Source organism: Chrysemys picta, chromosome 5 (genome assembly GCF_011386835.1).
Source record: "Chrysemys picta bellii isolate R12L10 chromosome 5, ASM1138683v2, whole genome shotgun sequence".
Taxonomy (NCBI): domain Eukaryota; kingdom Metazoa; phylum Chordata; order Testudines; family Emydidae; genus Chrysemys; species Chrysemys picta.
Window position 1 is genome coordinate 32,432,216 of NC_088795.1, and position 23,614 is coordinate 32,455,829.

Genomic DNA, 23,614 nt, shown 5'->3' on the forward strand with positions numbered 1-23,614 from the left:
GTGTCAAATTTGCAAACTAATTCCAATTCTGCAGTTTCTCGTTGGAGTCTGTTTTTGAAGTTTTTTGTTGAAGAACTACTGCTTTTAAATCTGTTATTGAGCGTCCAGGGAGATTGAAGTGCTCTCCTACTGGTTTTTGAATGTTACAATTCTTGATGTCTGATTTGTGTCCATTTATTCTTTTGCGTAGAGACTGTCCGGTTTGGCCAATGTACATGGAAGAGGGGCATTGCTGGCATGTGATGGCATATATCACATTGGTAGATGTGCAGGTGAACGAGCCCCTGATGGTGTGGCTGATGTGGTTAGCTCCTATGATGGTATTTCTTGAATAGATATGTGGATAGAGTTGGCAATGTGGTTTGTTGCAGGGATTGGTTCCTGGGTTAGTGTTTCTGTTGTGTGGTGTGTAGTTGCTGGTGAGTATTTGTTTCAGTTTGGGAGGCTGTCTGTAAGCGAGGACTGGTCTGTCTCCCAAGGTCTGTGAGAATGAGGGATCGTCCTTCAGGTTGTAGATCCTTGATAATGCGCAGGAGAGGTTTTCATTGAGGGATGTAGGTGAGGGCTAGTGGCATTGTGTTACTTTCTTTGTTGGGCCTGTCCTGTACTAGGTGACTTCTGGGTACCCTTCTAGCTCTGTCAATCTGTTTCTTCACTTCCGCAGGTGGGTACTGAAGTTTTAAGAATGCTTGATAGAGATCCTGTAGGTGTCTGTCTCTGTCTGAGACAAATGTGGTTGTACCTTAGGGCTTGGCTGTAGACAATAGATCGTGTGATGTGGTCTGGATGAAAGCTGGAGGCATACAGGTAAGTATAGCGGTCAGTAGGTTTCCGGTACAGGGTGGTGTTTGTGTGACCATCGCTTATTTGCACTGTAGTGTCCAGGAAGTGGATCTCTTGTGTGGACTGGTCCAGGCTGAGGTTGATGGTGAGGCAGAAATTGTTGAAATCCTGGTGGAATTCCTCAAGGGCCTCCTTCCCATGGGTCCAGATGATGAAGATATCATCAATGTAGCGCAAGTAGAGTAGGGGCACTAGGGGTCAAGAGCTAAGGAAGTGTTGTTCTAAGTCAGGCATAAAAGGAAGGAACGTAAAAGGAACATAGAAGAAACCTGCCTATGAAACTCTGGGGATTGGGAGGATTGAGACACTGGTTCCAGGGTCTAGGTGGCAGAATTGCAGGGTTCCACAGGGTCTGCACCTAGGGAGGGTGCCTGAGTGACCTGGAGCAGGAACAGTGACATTAACTACAGTAGCAACACATGGGATCTGATCACAACAGACTAGAATCTTCTCTGAGAACAGGACTGGACGAGTCTGTGACTGTTGTAATATGAATAAATCCTTAATGTGACATTACTGTAGCACATGCAAAACTACAAGCAATAGGAAGGGAAGTTTGCAGTTAGCTTACAGAATACCACGCAGATAGACTACTAACTTGTTCACCCCCCGTAGAGGAGTTTAGAATACATAGTTTGTGTGGTCCAATGGTTACAGCAGCCTGGTTCTAATCCCAGCTGAGATGCTGAATCATTATGTGACCTTGAGGAAGTCATTTGACCTCCTTATGTCTTCATCAACCCAGCTGGAAAATTGGATAAAAAGCAGGACCTGGTTGAAAACCAGATGTGCATTTGACGCGAGTCTTCCTGGGTAAATAAATTACAAAAAACTCTACATAGAACAACACGATTTTGATGCATGTGGGAATGCCTTTATTTAGCACTTTATTATGTATTTGATTAAAAAAGCTGCACTGAGATTGTGATGGTAAGCATAGCTAATTTAGTTGGGAAAGGTACTATCAATTATATGAACTGGAAGGGAATGTAGCAGACAGAATAGAATACAAAAATTATTAAGTTTATTATAAAACTCCTCAGGAAGCCTTTAACTTATGTGTAAGGGTATTTGGTGTACCACATCTTCATCTGGCACACACCACGTGTGATTCAAAATACTGCTGGGTTTTATTACACTTTTCAAAAGCATAAGGATGACTTTGAAGGCAATGTTTAAGTGTCTATATGAGTGAAATCACATCACAGGCTGTGAAGCATTCAGCAGGCAGACCTACCCTTCAGTATTATTCCAGTGCTAATGTAAATCATGAGGAAAATGAACAAAGGTATCATTAAAAAAGGAAAAGTTGTTTCCAATACATGGCGTACTGTACTTAAGGATGTTTTAATAGATGTGCTATTTTTCTTTTTCAGTGCATTGTCATTATGAATGATTTAATGGGCCTGACTGCTTATAAAGCAGAAGTTTTAAAGCTTAACACCTTGAGTTTCTTTAAGGTCTATAGCATTCATCCTATAAAAAGAGGAAGTGAATGAATAAAGTCCTTTGGAAAACAACAGATACACCTTATAAAGAATTATCCTAATGACATCTGCAAAGCCATGTGGTTTAGTGCTTAGAGCAAAAATACCTGTGATCCATGTTCCCAGTTTCTGATGCTGACTCTGCCACCGACTGACCAGGGACAAACCACTTCGCCTACACCGTAGTCTGAGTCAGCCCAGATGTACAAGGTAAAATAATAAGATATTTTTTATTGGACCAACAAATATGATGCAACAGACAAGCTTTCAGGCCAAAATGATCACCAGATGGAAAAAATAGGTAAGAACAGACCTCTCTTAAAACCAGATGCTGGTCTATGCATTCACAGGTAAAAAAATTACTAATATGACAGGATGTGACATGAAGGTGACAATAGGGAGAAAACATTAAAATAAAATTTCTCACTAAAAAGCCATGTAATGACACCTGAACATACAATAACAAGCTAAATTTAAGTAGGATTATTAACATACCTCACGCTTCACATGGACACCATTTCATTAACGGAAACAAGAACCATACAGACCTCTCACATCCTCCTGCACTCCGCCCCTCCAAAGAGAGCAAACTAGTGACAGAAGAGCAGAACTAACATCAAAGAGGGTCAGGGTTTCACCCCATTGTAGAGGTTATTTTATTGTGGGCTTTAACTAAATCAAAATATAAGTACATCTCCTAGGTCTGCGCACTTTAGAGTTAATGTTGTTGGCATGGTCTCCATCATGATTTGATTATAACCCACAAGCAAACACAGCAATTCTCCTTAATACTTTCAATCGCCAGGATAAGTTTACCAGGGCGACTGTGGTTAAGGATATTCTTGTTTCAAAATAAAACTTTATCGGAAAAATTAAGCGCCACACAGATTCCCAGACTCTGAGGAGTCTCATCTGTAGTCTGTCCTGGCCCTGACAACTAGACCAATTCACCAGTGTGAAGGCTATGAGGCACACTGTGCTGTAATGCACTAGTCATTTACTTATAAAGCTCAGAATTTTGAATTCCAACTGAGGTCATAAGTAAAAATAAGACTTGTGATCTCCCTTGTAGTCCCTAGTGGGCATCTGCCCACAAAACAAAACCACCACACAACTTGGTACAATTAGCAGTCTTATGAGAGGTTAGTACTGGGATAGCAGAGGTTTTGAAGGACAATCCTCAGGTTCTGTGGGGAGGGAAGCCTGTACAATGCCTGCCTGCACCTATTAATCTCTCATTTTTCCTCAATGCTAAAATTACATATACATTTGAAAATTAAGTCCAATCTGCACCTAGAAATCCCAGTGGCACTAGTGGGCTTTCGGACTGTAGATCAGTTTTCAAAAAGTCAGCAGAAGACAAAATTGACAAATGACATCAGGGAGAAAGTCACAAGTCATAATCATTTTCAGTTATTTTATAAATATTAGCCCTGCTCTTAAAAGTACAATTATCAAAATAACGTGCTATTGCCACAGTTTCAAACTTCAGTGCCTAATATCACTGGTCTACAATTTTTGAGAAGTCGTCTGCTTTAGAGATAAAATGTGCTATTTATTATGTATTTTGATGTGCTGAATTCAAATATGACAATTAAAACAACTGATTGGCTACTGTTTCTAAGATATTTAAGTTTTTACATTTTATGTCTATGTATATTGTGTAGATAGTAGAGTTTTAATCATAAATTGTAAACCTAGGTCTTTTCATGTGTTTATGGTTGCTTTACATGATAATATTTCACCTGTCCTGTTTATGTAACACTTTAAAAATCAGCAAAAGGGTTATATAAATAAAATTTATTATGAAACAAAAGGCAAAAAACTATTATGTACATAGTTTAGTCCTATTCAGTGTCTACTCGGCGCTTCTTGGCTTGTCTCTTGTATTCATTAAATGGAGCATCTCTTGTCACTGTCCAGCAATAGTCTGCAAGCATTGATGGGCTCCATTTGCCCTGATAGCGTTTCTCCATTGTTGCAATGTCCTGGTGAAATCGCTCGCCGTGCTCGTTGCTCACTGCTCCGCAGTTCGGTGGAAAAAAATCTAGAGGAGAGTGCAAAAAATGTATCTTTAGTGACATGTTGCAACCAAGGCTTTTGTATGCCTTGAGGAGGTTTTCCACCAACAACCTGTAGTTGTCTGCCTTGCTGTTTCCGAGAAAATTTATTGCCACTAACTGGAAGGCTTTCCATGCTGTCTTTTCCTCGCCACGCAGTGCATGGTCAAATGCATCATCTCGAAGAAGTTCACGAATCTGAGGACCAACAAAGACACCTTCCTTTATCTTAGCTTCACTTAACCTTGGAAATTTTCCACGGAGGTACTTGAAAGCTGCTTATGTTTTGTCAATGGCCTTGACAAAGTTCTTCATCAGACCAAGCTTGATTTGTAAGGGTGCTAACAAAATCTTCCTTGATTCAACAAGTGGTGGATGCTGAACACTTTTCCTCCCAGGCTCCAATGACTGTCGGAGTGGCCAATCTTTCTTGATGTAGTGGGAATCTCTTGCACGACTATCCCATTCGCAGAGAAAACAGCAGTACTTTGTGTATCCAGTCTGCAGACCAACGAAGAGAGCAACAACCTTCAAATCGCCACAAAGCTGCCAATGATGTTGGTCATAGTTTATGCACCTCAAAAGTTGTTTCATGTTATCATAGGTTTCCTTCATATGGACTGCATGACCAACTGGAATAGATGTCAAAACATTGCCATTATGCAGTAAAACAGCTTTAAGACTCGTCTTCGATGAATCAACGAACAGTCTCCACTCATCTGGATCGTGAACGATGTTGAGGGCTGCCATCACACCATCGATGATGTTGCAGGCTACAAGATCACCTTCCATGAAGAAGAATGGGACAAGATCCTTTTGACGGTCACGGAAAATGGAAACCCTAACATCACCTGCCAGGAGATTCCACTGCTGTAGTCTGGAGCCCAACAGCTCTGCCTTACTCTTGGGTAGTTCCAAATCCCTGACAAGGTCATTCAGTTCACCTTGTGTTATGAGGTGTGGTTCAGAGGAGGAGGATGGGAGAAAATGTGGGTCCTGTGACATTGATGGTTCAGGACCAGAAGTTTCATCCTCTTCCTCTTCCTCATCTGACTCAAGTGAGAATGATTCTGGTGCATCAGGAACTGGCAGTCCTTCTCCGTGAGGTACTGGGCGTATAGCTGATGTAATGTTTGGATAATGCACAGTCCACTTTTTCTTCTTTGACACACCTTTCCCAACTGGAGGCACCATGCAGTAGTAACAATTGCTGGTATGATCTGTTGGCTCTCTCCAAATTCTTGGCATTGCAAAAGGCATAGATTTCCTTTTCCTGTTCAACCACTGGCGAAGATTTGTTGCACAAGTGTTGCAGCATATGTGTGGGGCCCACCTCTTGTCCTGATCTCCTATTTTGCAGCCAAAATAAAGGTGATAGGCTTTCTTAACAATAGTGGTTATACGGCGCTTTTGTGATGCAAAAGTCACTTCACCTCAAACATAGAAGTTATCTGCACTGTTCACACAAGTACGAGGCATCTCTGCTCACTTTGGCTAAACAGAAATGTGTCCCTTTGCAAAATCAAACACTGACAAATAAGAGAGCACGACACTGTATGATTTCTAGAGCTGATATAGGGCAATTTGTTCAGCAGAGTGATGTAAGCTTCTTTATGATTGCATCATCCATGACTTCTAGGAATAACATGATGCAATTCATAACATGTATGACGCAAGACCAGCTTCAGATTGCATCATTCATTGTTTTGCCTAAAAAGCAAGTACTGTCCAAACCCAGCCATAGATTTATTCATAGATACAGTCAAAGATGTATTTTAGTCATTTCTGGTTTAAATTGAGATCCCTTCCCTGTATAACTCACTTATCCTCCGCCATTCCCAAGTCAAGGGTCGTATATACTGACCCAATAGCATATCTTGAAAACTAGCGCCAATCAACAATTTTAAGCATCATTTTCGTTCTCAGTGACCTAGAATTCGTAAGGTTTGACTACATTTATTTCAGAAGCATTTTGGCTGTAGAGCAGTGTATTAGACACCTAAATCCTATTTAAGCATTTAAAAGAAGAACTGGCCCAGATTAAGCCTAAATTAACTTAATTTGGGGGTCTTAGAAAAATAAACAAGGCTTTTGATTTTATATCATAAGTCTTATGAGTGAAAAAATACATTCACATAATTTTGAACTGTTGGCATACAAAGCAACAGAATCACTATTGCCAATCACAAGTATTCAAAAATAATCAATCAGGCCCCCAAAATCATGAAAAATCTTATGGTTGTTAAGCAAGAAACAAACTCCTTTGGGTTTCAAGGCTTTTAGGGTTCACATTTTCAAGCTTTTCTCCACAACCAAGAGGTCTAGAAACTAACAAAATAAAATAAAAGCAGAGATTCTCACATGATCAAATAACTCTAGAAGCTTTTCAAAAGCACCAAATATCATGAGACTCACAATAAGGTTGCAAGAGTCGGCAATGCTGCAGACTATACAGTAAAGTATTACTTAAAGGAATACTGGGCATTCCAGAGTGCACAAAGTATCTGCAATTCCATCTCAAGCCATTAGTGAGATCATAAAGAATAAACAATCCCAAACAATTAAAAGATCAGCAGAAACCAAAGTGGAATGACAAGTTTATAAGAAGTTTTGATGTATTGTATTCGGAATACACAGCCCAAATATGTGCAAAACTGCCTATTCCCATTTTGCTGACAAGAGCTCCACCACACTATGCCCCCATTACCAGGAGAACAAAGTTCACCATCAAGAAAAGAATGGCATCATTATATTAGGACCATTGAGAAAAGAGAGTCAAGGTAGAAATAAGTCCCATGGCCCATATGAACCCCAAAGCTCTCAATGTAGGAGATAAAGACTAAGCTGATACAAATGAAATGTTGAGACATTCGGGGTTTTTTTTGTTTGTTTTGGGGGTTTTTTTCTGGCTGTTTGAACGGTAAAGTTTGGGGGCAAGGAGACAAAGGCAATTATAAGAAGCAGTAAAGATGAAAAATAAGCAATCTTCACCTTCTTTTGACACTATTTTGCATATGTACAAAAATAGAGATCATGCTTTGGAATTAGTGTGTCCTTGTGACTTTTATGCAGTTTCATAAAAGGGTCCAGGATTCTGAAGTACCCATAGCATTTGGACATTTTCACTGCTGTTCTGATTGACCCAAAGTTACATATGGAAGAGGATGACTTTTGCTGGTACTCTCACATCTCTGCATATTAAGTTCATTTTGAGAAGGCAGTGAAAAAAAGTCAAGATCGCTGAATTTAAGAAGGGGGTAGGGAAAAAGAAGGAAGAGTCCGGGTCCCAGGAGGAGTTCCCTCTGGGCCAAAATCTTGCACTTAGTTACATGGGTGCAAATCTCACTGAGATCAACCAAAGTCACATCCATGTAACGGAAGAGGTTTTGGTCTATTATTCCTATTTCAACACTGATGATGAAACTTCAAGAGTATTAAGTACACACCGGATGTCAAGTCTTACAACATTGTAAAGCTGATATATAATGTATAATAGGTGAAACATCCATATAGGATTATCACAAACGACTACATTCTTCCAGGTATGAGGAGAACTATAATTGGGAGAAATACCTTACATTTACACTACCTACAAGCTTGGCTAATACCTTGTGTCAGCATCGAGTGTGGTTTATTATGTTATTTCTCAATTAAGGCAATAAAACATGATCCAGTCACCTACAACCATCACAATATTTTTTGTTACAAGTTAAAAAAGTGGTACAGCTTCCTTCCCTCTCTCCTCAAATGAATGGTTGAGCTCAAACGATGGTATAAAATATTGGCTGAAGTCTGCATCAAGGAACAGGAATAGTAGTAACTGCTCAGCATGAAGACAGGTTTGCCACAGTGAACCAATAAGGAAAGTTATCAGAAACCATAATGATAAAAAAAACACACCTATCTGTCCTTGGTTACTCTTCAGCTGAATGAATACCCAAAAACCACTCAAAAGTTTTAAATATTACATTTTAGAACTAAGATGCTACCTAGAGGAGACCATATGCTTATTCAGCTGTGAAACTGTTAAAACAGCAAACCTTAGTATTACTTGTATTAGCCAACCAAAGTTATTACTTTTCAAAAAGATTTCCTGTCAGGAAATTGCTGATTAATTCCATCACTATTTTTCTTGCTTCCCTACAGCCACCTCTTTTTTTTTTTTCCTTGAGAGAGGGGGTAGGGAGAGAAAAATTATTGCATACAGTTACCAGTTGCAGCCTTTGCTGCAGCCTCTTCGAGACAAAAATCACCAAATCTGTTTTACTGTGCCATGGCTAATTTAGCACAGCTTCTCTCTTTATACCAAAGCCAGAAGGATTATATTTATTTAATCAAAGGAAAAGCCATAAGTAAATGAAAGAGTGCTGTCATAGAAGGCCGGCAGGGTTATGCACTGGAAGTCTTGTTTTAATGTAACACATTTTATAGCTGAATATAATTTTGAGTTTAAACTTATTCCAATAATTTCTCTTTCAAATCCCTACTGCCTTCACAACTACTATACCATTCAAGCTTAATTTGATGCAAGTATAAAGAAAAAGGGTATATGGATATTATTTTTTTCTTAAAGTGAGGAATGAACAAGAAGGAACTAGGCCTTAGAGATGTAATGATGGATGTAGTTATTCCTAAGGAACTCTAAAGACAGGATTGGGGCCATAGTGAGATCCTTTATAGTATGTGACCAACAATGAAGTAAAATTTTGAATACTGTAGTCTGGCAGCATGTTTCATATGCTTCATTTGCAAAGGAATATAGAACTTCCAGTAGGACTCTGCAGTCTGTGGCAATGAGACTTGAATTTAATGCCATATTGTATTTGCTGGGCACAGTATTTATTTGATGGCTTTGTTAACAGGGCATGGATCTCTGGAGAGTTTATATTTAGACTGATACCTTATTAGCACAGCTTTAAGAACATAAAAATGGCCATACTGGGTCAGACCAAAAGAGCCATCTAGCCCAGTGTCCTCACACTGGCCACTGTCAGAAGACAGGTGCCCCAGAGCGAATGAACAGAACAGGTAATCAAGTGATCCATTCCCTGTCACTCATTCCCAGCTTCTGGCAAACAGAGGCTAGGGACACCATCCCTGCCCATCCTGGCTAATAGCCATTGAAGGACCTCTCCTTCATTAATTTATCTAGTTCTTTTTTTGAACCCTGTTATAGTCTTGGCCTTCACAACATCCTCTGGCAAGGAGTTCCACATGTTGACTGTGCACTGTGTGAAAAAATATTTCCTTTTGTTTGTTTTCAACCTGCTGCCTATTAAAAGATTTAGTGATATGTGCAGAAGACTGAGAGACCCTACAAACCAGCTTTGAACAGTGGCAATACAGTTCTGTACCCGTGGGACTTAGAGCGAACATTGGTAAGACTGAGGCTATGATAACTGAGGGAAGAAAAATCACCATAAAAGGATATTACAGATCTAGAAGAGTGAAAGAATTTAAATACCTAGGATCAATGGCTGCAATCAATGGTGTGTTCATGAGTGATGTCTGGCATTATACCAAAGCTGCTTAGTGCAAATGGCAGGAGCTGACCCCAGTTCTCTGTGACAAAAAGATGCTAATAAAGTTAAAAAGTAGAGTGTATAAAACTGTAAGTCAACCCATCTGTATAGACAGATTTGGCCAGCCACCAGAAAAGAAATCAATATGCTGTCTTCAACAGAAATGAAGATGTTGAGATGGTCAAATGGTTGTTATACACTGAATTAGGAAAAAAAAAATGAGGCTGTGAGGGACCTAATGCGGGTTGCCCCAGTTGAAGACACGTTGAGGAAGGATATGCTATGTTGGTATGGACATGTCCAGTGGAGACCTGAGGGTTATATTGGTAAGATGGCCCTTGCAATGATCGTGGATAGAAGACAGTGAACCTTAGAGAGAAAGCCAGGTGTGCAGTGATGAGTTTTGGAGGAAGGCTATAAAAACTGCCAACCCTGAATAGGGAAGTGGCAATAATGAAATAACATCCTAAGGAAGAAATAAACCTATCGAAAGAAACTACCAAATATACCATTTCTAGGTATGAAGTTTTTTTTTTCAAAATCAATCATTATAAATTAAATAAATCTACTAGAGAATATCAACTATATTCTAAATCTGTTTAAACCACTTAACATTGTATTACTAGTGAAGCAATAACATAAAAGCAAGTTAAGTTTAAAGGACAAAATGGTAATCTAACTCTGTGCATTTTTTGCCATTATAAAAACAGCTTTTGACTGCTTTTGAACAGCTCCTTTAATGAAATAGTTGAGAATGGCTGGGGCTAACTTTAATTGTTTAGCATCTTTTGACCAAGTTAAAAAGGTAGATGCAGCAGAGAGGCTTTGTGAATTAGAGCATATAGTTTAGACTATAAGACCATGATAGAGTTGTCTGCTCATGGATTTGAGGGAAATTTTCCATATAAAGGCATCAAATACCCATCACCTGATACAAAAAAGAGCATGCCTATACCACTCATTTGAATTAAAAGTTAATCCTGTAGATCTCCAAAGATCACAGATCAAAGCATCAAATACCCACTTCGTCAGACGCATGCACAAAAGCTTATGCTCCAATATGTCTGTTAGTCTATAAGGTGCCACAGGACTCTTTGTTGCTTTTTACAGATCCAGACTAACACGGCTACCCCTCTGATACAGATCAAAGCATATCATTTGCAATTGTATCAGGTACTTATGCAAACAGCTATAGGATGTAGATTTTTTACTTACCTTTTTTTAAAGCCAGAATAGTTTCTTTTGGAAACTATGAAAATTACCACTAGCAGACAGTCATTATATAGGATTTCAGTCATCCAGAAAAAAAGATTGACATGCATGCCCTTCATATTTTCATCATAATCCACATTTATGAAGTTAAATCATGCCTGGAAGCCAAATTACTCACAGACTAACTAAGCATTACACTATCCAGTATATCCCCTCATCTTTCACTTTCTCCAAACAACCAAATATAAGCCACGCTTTATTATGCTGAAGGAAAAATGTTCTTAACTCATTCCTCAATATGAGGAACCCAATATTTACATTCAGACACATAAAATTAGGGTTACTAGCTCAGCATTTAAGCACCTAACTGAATTTCAAGATCATTAAAATTGTTTTGGCCACTCTACATATATATATCCAAACTTTATATATTGAGGAACCGGGAAAGGGAAAATTACTTATTTGTAATTTTGCTTCTTTGAAGTTCCCAGAGGATTTTCACAATACTTTCAGCATAAATCTGGAGATTTTGTTTTGTTTTTCTTAAAAGAAGATAAGTTTCCTCCCCAATTCAATAAATGGTGAAAGAGAATAAAACTATCAAAGCTTGACCAAGAGACATCATTCCCCCCCTTCCACCTCCAAGAAAGGAGCAAAGCTCTAAGAAGCTTCCTTAACTTTGAACCAGGTCGTTTTGCACTGAGAAACAAAACTGACTCCTTGCTCCAGAATCAAACACAGGCTAGCCATATCATCGTAGAAGTGAGAAATAAGATCAAACAACCACAAGGACACAGTACTTATTATGACAGCAATAGATAATGAACTAATGTCAAAGGAAACAAGAAAAACTGCAAGTGCCTTGAATGGTCCAAAACACACAACAAATAAACATACAAAAGAAAACCAACAAAATGCAAAACAAACTTGGAAGCTCCCATAACTTTCACTCAACTCTAAGTGGCACCACAAGACTAAAGAGTGAGAAAATTATGCCAACAGTATCTTTAAAGAATGGAGAATATATAGAGGTGTGGGAACAAATTAATCTAAAGGCACAGCACAGACTAATGGGGCTGTCACACAAGGAAAATGCTTATTTTCGCCCCTCCTGGAATAAATTATTAAGAACTAATTTATTTGACCAGTTTTCAGTATTTACTTTACTTTTATTCAAAGTATTTTGTAGTGAAGTAAGAAATGCACAACAGTCCTTGGAGAATTATGGCGTATTATGGAATACCAGCAAACATAATTAGAAAAATCAAGGATTTACACGATAATGCCAAATGTGCAGTAGTAGACAACACCACTTCGGCCAATGGTTTGCAATGACAGCTGGAGTAAGGCAAGGGTATGTCTCTACTGTTGTCTGCATTGGTCATGGACTACATTATGAGGAAAGTAACTCCAGTAGTCAACACAGGAATTTTATGGACAAATAAAAAAAACAAACACACAATTGGATGACCTCATTGTCCTGCTTAGTTCAATACATCACTTAAAGGAAGAAAAGAAACAGCTTTTGACAAACCCAGCAAAACAAGTTGGTTTACTCATCAACAAGGCAAAAACAAAACATATGGCTATCACTGTCCCAAAAGGAACCATTAGAATAAATGAAGAAAAAGTCCTTTTGCCTATCTATGGAGTGAAATAGGCAATGATGTCATGCTAGATGTTATCCATGCTAGAAGTCAAGCAACAAATATCAAAAGCAGCAAATAACGTTCATAAACTTGAAAAGATTTAGAAAAATAAATATAGTCTGGCACTGACAAAGACAATTTTTAACACTGGCATAAAATCCGTCCTCCTTTATGAAGCAGAGTCAGAAATCAACAGAGATTGATAAAATCAACTCCTAAGAACAGCCATACTGTGCCAGACCAAAGATCCACCTAGCCCAGAATCCTGTCTTCCAGCAGTGGCCCATGCCAGGTGCTCCAGAGCGAATGAACAGAACAGGTAATCATCAAATGATCCATTCCCTGCCACTCATTCCCAGCTTCTGGCAAACAAACAGAGACCAGGGACACCATCCCTGCCCATCCTGGCTAATAGCCATTGATGAACCTCTCCTCCATTAATTTCTCTAGTTCTTTTTTGAACCCTGTTATAGTCTTGGCCTTCACAATATCCTCCGGCAAAGAGTGCCACTGGTTGACTGTGCACTGTGTGAAGAAATACTTCCTTTTGTTTGTTTTAAACATGTTGCCTATTAATTTCATTTGGTGACCCTCATTCTAATGTAAATGCCTTTGGAAGCGCTTCAGAGTCGATTGCAAAGTGTTTCTTGCAATGTTAGAATTTCTAAGAAGAGCAAATCAATCTAAACTATCAAATATGGTAAGAAGAGTATGGAGGTCATATTTAGGGCATGACTTAAGGATGCCACCAACATGGCTTTCACAGCACCTGATAATAAGAACACAACCCAGAAGGATGAAAAAGAGGGTGAACTAAAGAAACATTACACAAAATAGAGAAAAGCCATATTCCTCAACATGACACTCAGAAGCCTGAACAGATGAGCACAAGACTGACAGGAATAGCAGAAACTGGTGGACCCCTGTGCACCAGGAAGTGTGGGAGGATAAAGAAAAGAACAGAACTTTTTCCTTCACTGTCCAATTTCTTTTGTTCAATTCTGTGGTTAAATCCTGCATTTATTACTTTTTTATATTAATAATATTTAGGAATCTAGTTTAGTATCATCTAACTGAAGGATCAAGTAGGAAGAGGAGAACAGAGAGAAGTGAGTTACATTTGCTTAAAATAAAAGTCTTTTTGATAGATGGTGAGCAAAGATGACAAAGGAAACTATGAGTGATGTGAAAGGAGCTTGGTTTAACTCTAATCATGTTGAAAACTTCCCCCCTCTAATTTCAGCACAGGAAACACACACACACACACACTTTATTTCCACCTTTTGTCCTTAAGCAGTCAGCAGAGTCCCAACTAAAAAGCTCACTAATTAAAATGTTTCTTAAAAAAAAAAAATCGTCACCAATTTAAAAATAAAATGGTCTTATTGCATTTACGGCAGTGTTCTTTTTGGGAGTTAAACTGATAGCACTGAAAACAATATCTCCTATCAATCATATGTTAAAACAATACTGCATTAGCAGGGAGATGGAAAAATCAACTAGATGTTGTCTATCTCTGGTTTCTGTGATTATGTGAAGCAGTGCCAGTTCATAAAGAACAGGCCTGGTGGACTCACTGTAGACCAAAGGCGTTAGAAGAGAATGATTTTTATTTTTTATTGTAATAAAGGCAGCTAAAACCAAATAAAATAAAAAAGACAAGTATAACCTTGAATAAAAAAAGGTAAATGCACAACCTTAATTCTCTGTCATTTCCTAATTTTTGAGAACTTGGCTTTATAACCTTAATGTTCTTTTAATGTCACTGACCACCCAACATTAAGATTAAAAACTAAGCTTGGTGCACCTGGCAGGCTCAAAATTGAACCCATGTGAAATGGCATGCAGGCATGACAGATGCTACTCAGTAGTTTGAACTAGTGGAACAGGAAGTCCCATGTGCTTTGGTTGAAGAACAGACTGCAAGTGCAGGTGATCAAGTGGTGGCATAATAACTTACCTACTGATTCAGATTTAAAAGGTATCCTTAAAGAATTTAATAAGGTGTGTTTAATAGACAAGATGTGTTAAAGAATACATCATATTGATATAGATCCCAGTGTTTTGCCAAAAATACAAACAGATACACAGTGACTAAGGAGTTTGACTGCACCCAAGAAAAGCGGAGGCAATTGTACAAATGAAAAGATCACAAATCAAGAAACCATTAGAGAGGCTCATGGGTATGCTAACATATCCAAATAAATTCATCCCTAATTTGTCAGTTCAGGGCTCCATTCAGAATACTATTTTAGAAACATATGTAAAGAACTGGGAGAAATACCATGAGAAACACTTTTGGGAATTAAAATGTGTTACAGAAGAACTGGGACAGACCTATTTTGAGATTCACAGAAGACTTAAGATCTGAGCTGATGTAAACTCACATGGGTTCAGGACTTCCCTATAAGTATTTACAATTAGAAGTCATGGATGGGTACAAATTCAGTGACCAAAAGTAGTACACCTCTACCCCGATATAACGCGACCCAATATAACACGAATTCGGATATAACACGGTAAAGCAGCGCTCCGGGGGGGCGGGGCTGTGCGCTCTGGCGGATCAAAGCAAGTTCAATATAACGTGGTTTCACCTATAACGCGGTAAGATTTTTTGGCTCCCGAGGACAGCATTGTATCGGGCTAGAGGTGTAATCTGAGGCCATCATACTGCTCCTGTTCCCTCCGGTATGGGTTTTCAGAAGGTTTTTTTTGGGTGGGGTTAGAGGGAGAAGGCTAGATATGCATTAATTGAGAGGCTGTTCCCAATATGAGGGGCTACACTGCAGAAAGCACAGACAGACGAGGCAGAAGGTGACTGATATACTGCCCCCTTTACTTAAAATCTTAAAACCCTGGGGCCACTTCTAGAGGGAGGTGAGAGAACGGAATGTATGTGCACCTATTCACATTTAATTTTAAACAGCAAGACAATAGCAAAAGCAGGTTCCTGAGTCAAATAAAAGAGTGGTGGCAGAGTTAAATTTCAAGTTATCAGAGGACACATTTTAAAATGTGTGTCCATTAAGTTACTGAGTGATGCTAAATTTGATGGTGTGTAATGTTTTGTGATCTCACTTCTCAGGAGATACCACAGCTTGCAAGTTAATACTAATCATCAACTTGCCACTTGCTCAAGAAAACAGAAACAAAGGTAAAACATACACAACATGTTAAGTTTAATGGATTGGTCAGTTCCTCACGCTAGATAACCTATACAGGAAAAAAAAATGACAAGCATTGAAAACTAACCACTTCTTGTGATCTCAAGTTGAGATCCGAAATTTATATTACCCATTAGCTCAACGAATCAAGATGAAAAACACTAACAGCTTTCTGTGACATCTGTAGCTCATGTAAACCAGTAAGATTTGAACACTCACAAATCAGATGTTCATTGGTAGATTATTTGTCCGGTCTGGTCGTTTGCTGGGGATAATACGCGCACTTATACTAAATGGGATTCTATGTAACCCTTACAAAAAGTCTGTGGCAGAAATGTGTCAACAGGACCAAGATACCTCCCCTTAGAAGGATGGCGCTGCGCTGCTCTGCTAGGATTTTTGGAGAAGGTTTGGTTTAAAACTCTGTCCGCTCAAAATTTCTCACTGGAGCGTAAAGTATATTTTCCTTCCTCCACCATTTGAATGAATGAAAACTTGTCCCACTGATTTTGATCAACTTTTCTTTCCCAAAAATTGGGTATTGACAGTTTCAGCACAAAAGGAATTTGTTAGAAAAAGTTATGAGGAGCTGTAACGGGGACAGGGTAAAATAGAATGAAAGCAGGAATTCAGCAACGTGCGCTACCCAGGCCTACTATTATTTTACATTAGAGAGATAAGGTAGACATACCATGACCTTTTTTTAAAGTCAAAAATACAACTGTAGTATGTCTTGGTGGAAGAAAAACAGTATATTTGTATTAGTTCCTCTATCATGTGAGGAAAGAAAAACTATACCCTGAATATAAGTCTGTGTAGAGAAACCCTATAGTTCACACATAGGACATGTTTAGAATGTAAGAAAAGTGTAACTTACATGGCATATTGTATATGCGCGCACACATACTCACAGCTTGTTACTGCACCCATTGTAGAAAATGGTAAAACATCATTGACTTCAATGAGACAGGATTGGGCATGTATTCAATACCTCACGTATTCAATACCTCACATAAACTATTTTTTGTTGTCGTTGTTTAACATCCTGAACATTCGTAACTGTTCACATAAAAGAACAAATGCAAAATATATCTATTGTATAGAAGGAATGCTACAGTTGATTATATTTTACAATCTAGCTCCAACTCCAATTTCTTTATTTACAAAAGTGTTTGATTTCTATATTAAGAAAATTAGCTTTAGATAATGAATAAACAATCTTGACTAATGTTATTCTTACATTATGTTTTCACTAAAATACATTTTGTTTTGGAAATAAACCTCTGGCAGAAAATTAAAAGGAAAACTCAGAAGATAGTAAATGCCCCCGAAGTATAGTATCTTATACATGGCAAGAGAGAAACTACTTTTTAAAAGATTCTGTCTATTAATGCTAGTGCATTTTACTACTTCATCATCTACCCTTGTTCAGTATACCTTCATTATAGCACATGAGTTTCTCATGGAAAGTTTGAGCCCACTGTCTTGATTCAAAGCAGAGTAGATGCACCCCTTGATGTCCTTGTCATGTGCAGCTTTTGAACTCAAACCATAGGAAAGGTTCAGGCTTTAGAAGACTTGCACCCATCTGTAAGTCTAGGTTTTTTTAAATCCATAGCTATATGGAAGTTTTTTTTCGCTACAGTACCTTTCATACTGTAATTTCACTCCAAGAACTGCATTCTTTTCAGAATAGAATGAAGAAATCTAATCCAGTGAGTAGACAATAGTTTCATAAAGGCAAATAAAACTTACTCATCCGAGACACTCAGATCATATTTTCCACCAAGCTAGTGAGCAGCTGCAGACATAGCCTGCTTCCTATCAAAGAGTCCATGTACAACATACTATACCTCTGTATCTCTGATGGTTCGCTGGTAGTTTTTCTAAACCATAACTTTCAAAACATATGAAAACTATTTTGTATTAAAGAAAGAAATATGCGTAGACCGCCCTAGTCACAAATTTAAGAGCAATCCAAAAATACTATAGGAGGTGCCAGAAGTCTGCTAAATGTCTGAATGCTACATTTGTTGGCATTTTTATTATTAAGAATACAAGTGCAGATCAACTTCATCAAAGAATGAAAAATAAAACCACTTCAAGCATGACACGCAAGGAAAAATACACAACTCATATTATAACAGCAATGAAGTGTTGCTTAAAGTTTCTTTAATATTGTCTGGAAAAATGATCCCAAAGAAATAGTTCTAAAATAGCTTAATTTTTTTTTAATTTCCCATCTTTTAATATCTTAACTTGTCATCTCTGGGTATCAAAGTGGTGAAAGCAGGCAGTAACTTTACAAACATAATAAAGCTTTAAACAATAGTGAGAACGGATCTTACTGAACTTGATGGACTTTGGAATTTTATCATTCCCACTTCAGATTTTTCATTTAGATCATTTTGAAGATATCTGAGAAGCATATTCACAAGAACCCTTTCATACACAGGCATCGTTACAGGCAATTCACTAGATGCTTAGGGCCAAGTTTTCGGGGCCTAATCTCTGCACTTAGGACGGAAGAATCCCATGCACTGCTACAGACTAAGGACTGAGTGGCTAGGCAGCAGTTCTGCAGAAAAGGACCTAGGGGTTACAGTGGATGAGAAGTTGGATATGAGTCAACATATCCAGCTTCTTGTTGTTCTTCTTGTTATTGCCAAGAAGGCTAATGGCATTTTAGGCTGTATAAGTAGGGGCATTGCCAGCATATCAAGGGACGTGATCATTCCCCTCTATTCGGCATTGGTGAGGCCTCATCTGGAGTACTGTGTCCAGTTTAGGCCCCACGCTGCAAGAAGGATGTGGAAAAATTGAAAAGAGTCCAGCGGAGGGCAACAAAAATGATTAGGGGGCTGGAGCATATGACTTATGAGGAGAGGCTGAGGGAACTGTTAAGAAAATTAAAGCTACAGTGAGGAAAACTACACTTCAAGTTACTATGATTAGGTGAACAAGAAACTATTATCTAGATCATGCCTTCCCATGGACACTGTCACTAGAAACTGAAGGGGTTACATAGAATAATCTACTTGTACATGTCCTCTCAAGAGGACAGAATTGGTGTGGCATAAAAAGGAGACATGGCTGCCCAAATGCTCCAGGATAAGAAAGTCATCAGAGACTCCCAGATCAATGCCTGTTACTAGCACCATTGCTATTGCTTACCTTCCCTAAGGCACTACAGTTTCAAATGGAGCTGTGCTGCTCTTACCAGAATCCCATGTGACTTCATCACAGCAGCCAGGAAGAGAACTCACAGGAATTAATGCTGCTTCAGACAGCATTAATTCCAGGTGAACTATCCATATGAATATTTCCATGGTAAACAAGGGAGAATACAAGAGAGAAAATGGTCTAACTCCAAACCTTCCTGCACCTGGCTCCACCCCAAAAATTCCAATAAGCCTGGCCACTCCAAAGCAGCGGCAGGGAAATTCTAAGAGTTCCCAAATGTGTGAAGGTGGCACTCTCTCCCGTCTCTACTCCCACCATGCAGCATGATCTTTCAGTTTTTCACCTCCTCTCCTCAGAGTGGAGGGACCTGGACTATTATCACACAAATAAGGGTTATTTTAATTAGATTTTCAGAGAGAGTATGAGTTGGACTAATAACCCATTTTACAGATGTTTAGAAGAGAGGCAAGATGGATGAGGTAATATCTTTTATTGGACCAAATACTGTTGTTGGAAGGGGCAAGTTTGAGCTTCACAAAGCTCTTCTTCAGGTCTAGGAAAGGTAACCTGAGTGTTTGAGCTAAACAGAAGTTAGGACACTCATACTAGTTAAGATACTCATTTGTAGCTCCAATTATAAGTGAAAGTTCTATCAAGCTTTCGTATTGTTATTTATGTTACAACAATCCCTGGAAGCCCCATTGTATACCCACATAGTAAAAGACAACCCATGCTGCAGAACGGATTCAAACAGAAAAGACAAAGAATGGAAGAAAGGATTATCATCCCCATTTTACAGATGGGGAACTGAGGCCAGAAAGAGAAAGTGACTGATCTAAGCACACACTGCGTCTGTGGCTGAGCCAGGAACTGAACTCCCATCTCCAGAGTTCCAGTCATTGCTATGGAGGCCAACCTTCTGCAACACCAGGTAAAGGCTAATCAACAGTCTGGAATAGGCTAGTTCATGACTCAGCAGTTAACAATACTGGTGAATTAATATTGTTGTTTTGTAGAGATGAACAACTGTTGTGGTATTTAAAATACAGCAGGCTCCCGAGACATATGACAAAGCAGAGAATATAGAAAAGACAGACAGGATGGAACAAAGCCAATCAGTGTTCTGCAGTGCTATAGGATAAAAGCATGGGAGCCTAATATGCAATCCCAACTCTGTGCTTCAAAAGGTGACAATATTGCCACGTTCCTGCCAATGTGCCCCAGGGAAACTCTTTCCCATCCACAAATTTGGAGATCAGTTTATTCCTAGATTCCAAAGCCAAAAGGGACCATTGTGATCACCCAGTCTGACTTCTTGTATAACACAGACCATAGAACTTCCCCAAAATAATTCCTAGAGCATGTCTTTTACATAAACATCCAATTTTGATTTAAAAAGTGTCAGTGGTGGAGAATCCATCACTGGTTAGCCATGAGGACTCTTGACCACTTGCACAGGATTCATCTCCTAACCCCACTCACACCTCAATCCACTGTTGGAAGTTATTCATTTATTCTCCTCTTCTGCTAAAGGGATTCTGAAAGTCGCAAGATGTGAGGCATTTGCTCATATGTGGTAGGAAGGAAGTTCTCGGAAGTTTGGCTCTGTTTCATTAGGAGGAATCTGGAACCTAACGTGTGTGTGTGTGTGTGTGTGTGTGTACGCACGCACACACACACACACACACACACGTGTGCAAACATTTGACTGGCTTTTTCTAGTGCCTCAAGGGCCTGTGTAGCCATGCTGCCCACATCCTACGGAAATGTTGTCATAAATGCAATTTAATATTGTTATTTTGTGAATGCATCAATTCCTAGCACTGCCTGCACTGTTCCCCATGACTAACATCACTGAGATGGTTTTAATTTGTCTCCCAGGAAATAGCGAGCATGGAAGGAATAGTTTTGTCTCTATCTCCTGAGGGAGTCTGGTCTGAGCCATTATGCAGTGGTGGTAAGTATCAGCACTTTGCAGGCAGCCCTGCATCATTTAAACTCTCATTTAAAATGGGAATTAAATTTCGAATACTCCAGGTTCTGGAAATAACTTTTTCTGTGTGAAATGGAGACAACTGAATGAGTCCAGCAGTGTGGCCAGCCCCAGGGCCAGCAGCGGTGGCTCCATACTCCCATTTCCCAGTACAAGTAGTTACCACATTGTGCTTATCCCACAGCAGAGCAGAGGCCAGGAGTCCAAAAAACTTAATTCTGATGAACCCACCCATAGGTAAGAGATCCTGGTCAAACTTTGAGGATAGTTAACTTTAAACATGAAGGATGCTCTTGTTCACTTTTAAAAGAAAAAAAACATAAAACAGACTGCAAGTAGTGTGTGCCATAAGTGATGCATGACTTTAGATAACTAACTGCAAATAACTACCAGACAGCTGGACAGCCTGTTGTTTTGCAATATGTATGGAAAGCTGGACAGTCCACAATGGTACGTCTTGAATTTCAACACTAACCTAATAGAAGATTTCCTGCTGACTTTACATCAACCTGTGGTACAGGTGCAAAGGACTTAGTTTCTGGCAAGCATGGGAAAAACTAATCTAGAAACCATAAGAGCAGCTTCTCCATTCCATAAACAGTTTATTAAATTAATTACAATACCATACACATCAGCTCTGGGTATTAAACCTGCTCTGCTATCATAGACTAATTCAATCAGAATATGTGGAAAAAGCCAAACAGGTCTCTACAAAACTAACAGACAGACAGATCAAATAACTGGGAATTGCTCCTGTCCAAATTATTTCTGGCTATTGATGGGTCTCACAAAAGACAAGTAAAGGGGAAATATTTGTGTTAGTCTCACTGGAAACATTGCTTGCAGAGAAGCATAACTTATCTTTTAGCTTCTATTACATATGCTATCAACTGCAGCAGTAGCACCTACTATACTGAGGATACAGGAATTACTTTCCATTTCATATGCTCATTATTTCTTTAAAAATTCCTGTTTGGAAATAAGTTTCAATACCTAAACTCAGATTTATTTTAACCTCTCAGTAGAAGCTTTTCAGAATTTTTGTGTTAAATGGAAAAAAAATCCAAACCTCAACATCATATTTCCTCCCCACTCAAAAAAAAAAACCAAAAAAACACACCACCACGCAAACTTCTCCCACTTTCAGGACAGAGCCACAGCAAAAATGGCAGAAATTCTGAATACTAATGCAGTTAGTCATTACCGAGAATGAATAACTTTGCTTGCTGTGAAGACAAACCATAACAACTGAACAAAGTTAGTACATCATTTTTGAAATTCCCTAAGACATCTTCAAGTGCTATAAAAATGAACAGTAGTCAGGGGGCTTGAAAAATGCATTGCACAAGCAAATGAGCCAGGAGCCACTACTGCAAAATATATTATTTAATTAAGAAGACTTTTAGAGAAGATTGAGGCTATTTCCCTAAAAGGAGGGAAAACAGGAATTTTTTTTTTTGAGGGTTGTTTGAACAACTGTTTTATTGTTGCTGGGGTTATTGTAAAATTAACTGCCAGGGCACTTACGCCTTTGTACAGGCATCTTATTATTTAATCCAAAACAAATAGCTATTTTATTTTAAGTGGACTTTTCTCAAAACTAGCCAAGAGGCAGTAGTCAATCTGTGCTCCCTCACATCCCACACTAAAACATACATTTTTGGGAGGACCATGAGAAAGTAGTATAGTAGAGCAAGGTAAGAGGGGGGGTTTCTCCTACTTTAATTATTTCTAAAGCTTCATAGGAGTATGAAAGGGACTGCTCCAAAGCCCACCAAAGTTAATGGAAAGTTTCCTATTGACTTTGATGGGCATTGGATCAGGCCCCATATGAATACACAGCATATATACAGGTACGAAAGCATGAAAGTTAAGGTTCTGCATTCAACCTTTAACTTTGCTCCTTAAAATGCAGTCTTCAGATATTGGGTTATCTTTAGATATCACGTTATGTTACCTTACAAAGTACCAAAAACTCTATAATATAGTTGAGAATTAGTATTTAATATGTAAATACTGTATTGTAATACTTATTGGTATGCACAAAGGGAAAAGTTAGGATGGCATGTTCATTCTTTACTGTCACAGATACAGAACAGCATGGTTAACTGTGCAACCTTAGTGTGAATTATTATGGAAATATAATATGGACACAGTGCCCACAGAAACTACTTAACTCACATAATAAACAGAGAGGAAATTGTTAGGGAGCTACTAACATGGTCTTCTTCGTGTTGTGTATAAACCTTCTACATATACAGATAAAGACAGATTTATGTGCTAAGTCACATATGCCCTTCTGAAACCACTAACGATAATATTTCTCTCCTTACAGTAATTACAACTTTAAAGTTGCAATAAGAGTCACAGTAGTGACCATAGAATGCATTACTGTAGTATCTGTAAAGACCAAACTTGATGGAGAACTTCACATTAGAACTGTGTTGTATGCAAAAACTCACACACCTACATTTGTATTACTTGTGTAGAAATGTATTGTG

The 23,614-nt window shown here is 38.7% G+C and overlaps 1 protein-coding gene across 27 annotated transcripts in view; it reads right to left on the reverse strand.

The window, feature by feature from the left end:
* The window catches only part of TBCK (TBC1 domain containing kinase), a 240,907-nt gene that overhangs the window by 199,403 nt on the left and 17,890 nt on the right, over positions 1–23,614 (reverse strand). The window lies entirely within an intron of this gene.